Raw genomic sequence first — 4,322 nt, 5'->3', positions numbered from 1 at the left:
GGACAATAAAAATACACAAAACAATCAAGAGAACAAGGATCAAGCAAAGGTAGGAAAGCAGCCAAGGCCTGTTGTAAACCTTCTAAACCACAGCAAGCATCTCAGAAAGATCACCCAGAGTACAGACACTGGCACGGAGATTTGGTGGGGGAGAATTAAAAGCTGTTTGTAGATGACTTAAAGCCCGCTCAATAGATGGGGACTCATACATATAAACCTAGCCAACTATGTGTGGCTGGTCAGGTCAGTAGTGTTTGAAGTAAGCAAGCAATACCTAACTTTTAGTAAGTGCTTCCTTCATGATAGAGCAAGTACCAAGTGAATTATTTGGTATATCTAGTACAAGACTTAGTGCACAGCTATTAAAGAGTGGCGTACCTCTTGTAAGTCTCTCATGATGAATCAGAGAGATCTTTAGCAACTCAGCCAACTCCCTCTAGTTTTCGTCTAAATATATTAGAAGAAGTGAGTTGTAGTTGAATAAATTCAATGACTATTTGAATATATATTATATGTTACATATAAATATTATATCATATAATATATATATATATATATATATATATATATATATATATATAATCATTCAAAAGAAGGAAATAGTTTAAACACAGTGCTTACTTTTGTTTACAAGACTCATGGTGAAGCATGGAAGAGCACAAATCTGGTATGTTCCTTAAAAGTAGCTTATCTTATCTACCACCGAAGTAATCATACAACTTATGGAGGTGCCATGAGGATAGGAATAAGAGTATTTTTATTGTTAACAACTGCTATCTTAAAGCCATTGCCAGAAATTGCTTATGGTATAAACACTTAAAATAGGGTTAAACCACAGGAAGTTCTTGAGACTGAAAATCTGGAAATTATGCATTTGTAAAAGTGATTGGAAAAGGAAAGAAGGAAGGAAGGAAGGAAGGAAGGAAGGAAGGAAGGAAGGAAGGAAGGAAGGTGGGAGGGAGAGAGGAAGGAAGGAAAGGAAAGGAAGGGGAAGGGAGGGAGAGAGGAAGGAAGGAAAGGAAAGGAAGGGGAAGGGGAAGAGGAAAGAGAAGGGAAGAAAGGAAAGGAAAAGAAGGAAGGAATGGAGAAAGAAAGGAAGAAAGAAGGAAAGAAGGGAAGAATAGAAAGAAGAGGAAATGGGAGAGGAAAGGTAATGACACACAGAAAGAAACACAAATAGGAATATTTAGCATAATTGGTAAGGTAAGACTTACCACAAACTATAAATAATTATTATCATATGGGCCACACTATCTTTCAGAAAATACATCAATATGAGTTAAAGTCTCGTATTTGTTTGTTTGCTTGTATTTTGCAATTAACACTTTTTTTCTTTCCTCAAAATAGTAAACAGTGCATCTGTGCTTGCTTAGGATGTTACATCATCTCCCCTCCCCCAAATATCTTTTTACCTCTCACATGGGTTACCTAAGCCAAATATACACAAGTAGCACTAAACTAAATCAGAATCTGAGAGAGGCACAGGCATACAGTATGTCCACTGGAGAGTTCTCTGAGCCTGGATGTCACAGGTTTGTCATTATCAGATTAAGTCTGGCCATCTGGGGAACTTATGTAGAGCTTGAAATTCCAGAGCAAGGGTTTGGAACCAGAAGCTCATGGGATAATCTCTTTGGAAAGAAGCCGAATGCATGACAAGCATGAGTACAGATGCAATAGTGAGATCACAAATCCATCCATTGGCCACTTCCTCCATCATAGGATGGTGACAAGGTTAGAAAGAGGGACAAGGTTTCAGCTTGTAGAACTGATATAGTATATTTAGTGAGCATGGTATGTAGATGCATGAGAGCATAGATGCAATATGTATTAATTTTTCAAGAACCAACTTCTATCTTCTCTGGCACTATTCACCAGGAAAAAAAATGAGTAAAAAAATCTTTCAACCATTATGAAAAACTATATAGAATATTCAAAGACTAAGAGGGAAATATGTGAATGATTTCTATCTAAACCTTCCGAGCAATAATAATGGTATCAGAGATCATATGCAGGTTAGATGCACTCACGATAAACAAAGAGGAGCCATAGGGCAGCTCTTATAGAAAGAAGGCATTTATAATACAGTTGGGATTAAATTGATAGTCATACAGTCTCCCTTGTGAGAGCACTTACATTTGTGACTGATGTTCTTTCCAATATTGAATACCATTATTTTCTGCTTTCTTCTTTTATTCTTAAGATGTCATTCATGCTGTACAAAGGATTCTTAACCACTGTCAAAATTCACAAAAAGGTAAAAATTGGAAAGAAGTAGAATTATCCCAAAATCTCCTACACAGAATATTTAGTGGAGAATTTGAAGGTCACTTCATAATCATAAAAGTATAACAGGAAGTGTTCACTCAGGAGTCAAGGGAAAGATAGTTGTATGTAATGATGACAACTCTCATTTAATACATATCAGAAAAGTGACTCATGCTGTCTCAGAAGAGGTCATAGGTGTTGATTTAAGTAAACATACTTTTTTACATTATGCAATTTAAGGACCCTATTAGTAAAATTATGCAAGCATGCCATTGAAAGTATTTCCAATTTTCATCCATATTCCCTATATCTCTAGTAATTCTTAAATCTAATGATTTCTCTGAAAAAAATGTAAAAAATAAAATAAAAGTCCTTATGTTCACAGAAAAACATAACTCTCACCTCTCACTAAGGAGACACCTTTCCAACAGATGGAGACCATTACAAAACTACAACCAATCAAAGTGTAGAGTTGTAGAGCCCAGTCTCAAATGATACATCTATAACACAGCTTCTGTACCCAAGGCTAAAGGATCATTGTGGAAGAGAAGGCAGAAAGACAATAAGAACCAGGGGAACAGGGAATCAGCTATTTCCTAGAAATGTCAGAAACTACATCCATACGATGTTAGCAACAGGCTGAACAAACATGGCCTGAACAAGGCCAAGGCCAATAGACATGCTAATGGGGAAAGCTTCAAGAGACCTCAGCCATAGACAAAGAGGTATAGAGAAATAAGAAATGCTAAGCACAAGGAGAAAAAATCCTCCTGGGGAAGACCACACAAATTGGCTATTCAATTAATAAATTATTCATTTAATAAATGAATTTATTGAGGTCTTTATTGAGTTTGGTGTCAAATACCTAGTAACCAGAGGCAGGAGTGATCTGATGCACCTGTGGTGAATCTTTCTATGACTTTCTTTTTCAGTCCTCTTCAGTCCTGTCTTCTAGACACAGTGAGGATAAAAATGTAGGCTTTCAGCTTTGCCAGGTAAGAGAAGCCAAAAGCTATTGGCTTCACAGAATTCAATAATGGGAAAAGGTATTGCTGAGACTGTAGGGACACTGGCTTCAGTATTTATTAACTGGTCGTAATTTATGGGTGAGATTTCATGAATTCTCTGATTCCTACATTTAAATTTCTGGTGTCTGCTAGTAAGTGACCAAATTAAAGTAGAAACTGAGGTTGTGCGTAAATACTGATACACTGAAGTGTTTTTGCAGTTTGTTAAATCATTTTCCTTGTAGACTAACAGATGGAGGTTCAGATATGATGGATCATGAACCATTGGCTCCTAATGACAACAAAGTGGACATTATTATGAGCACTTTGGAGGGCTGACTATATGGTAGACATTGGAACCACACTAATAGTTAAGTATTCAATCCTGCATCTTCTACTCCTGTATCTTCTAGATCATGTCTTCCTTGTAGTTGCCCTTCTCCTTTCCTACTTGACAGGACTTGGCTCTCCTCTCCAGGATCTTCTTGTGGTCCTTGTCCAGCCTTAGCCTGGTAATAACCACCTTGCTGGAGTAGATGTCCACATGGACTGTTGTACCATTAGCCTTTTCTCGCTGGACTCATTCAGTGTAGATGACATATTTCTTCTTGTATACTCTGACCACTTTGCCAGTCTGCTGGCCTTTAGAATGTCTTGAACAACCTGAACTTCTTCATTCTTTTAAATAGGCATAGACTGAACGTTATACTTCTGTCTCAGATCTTTGAGAAGAAGGGAAGAATTAATCTTCCTCCAAATGTAAGAAGGTGCATTGAAATCCCCTCTGTGGTTCTTGCTTCTGTCAGAAGTCATGAAGGGATTGAATTTCATTTTGGCAGCTGCGATCCAGAATTTTTGAAGCTGGATCAATCAAAACCTTTTGCCTTTGACCATTTTCTACTAACCAAGGGAAGCAGGTCTTCAGAACATTTGTCTTAACCTTGTAATTCCATTCAATCATAGCCTTCCCTCTCACTGTGGCTTCATTAAACTCTTCTGGATTTGTTTCCTTCTGGTTCAGATAACCTCCGTTCTTCAGGCTCTTGG

The 4,322-nt window shown here is 37.4% G+C and overlaps 1 pseudogene; it reads right to left on the bottom strand.

The window, feature by feature from the left end:
* Window positions 1-3,669: 3,669 nt before the first annotated feature.
* LOC110333447 lies at window positions 3,670-4,106 on the bottom strand (annotated as a pseudogene).
* Window positions 4,107-4,322: the final 216 nt, after the last annotated feature.

This window comes from Mus pahari, chromosome 15 (genome assembly GCF_900095145.1).
Source record: "Mus pahari chromosome 15, PAHARI_EIJ_v1.1, whole genome shotgun sequence".
In the NCBI taxonomy this organism is placed as follows: Eukaryota; Metazoa; Chordata; class Mammalia; order Rodentia; family Muridae; genus Mus; species Mus pahari.
Note: the sequence above shows the minus strand (reverse complement) of the source record. Positions and strands in the feature narration are given on the sequence as shown.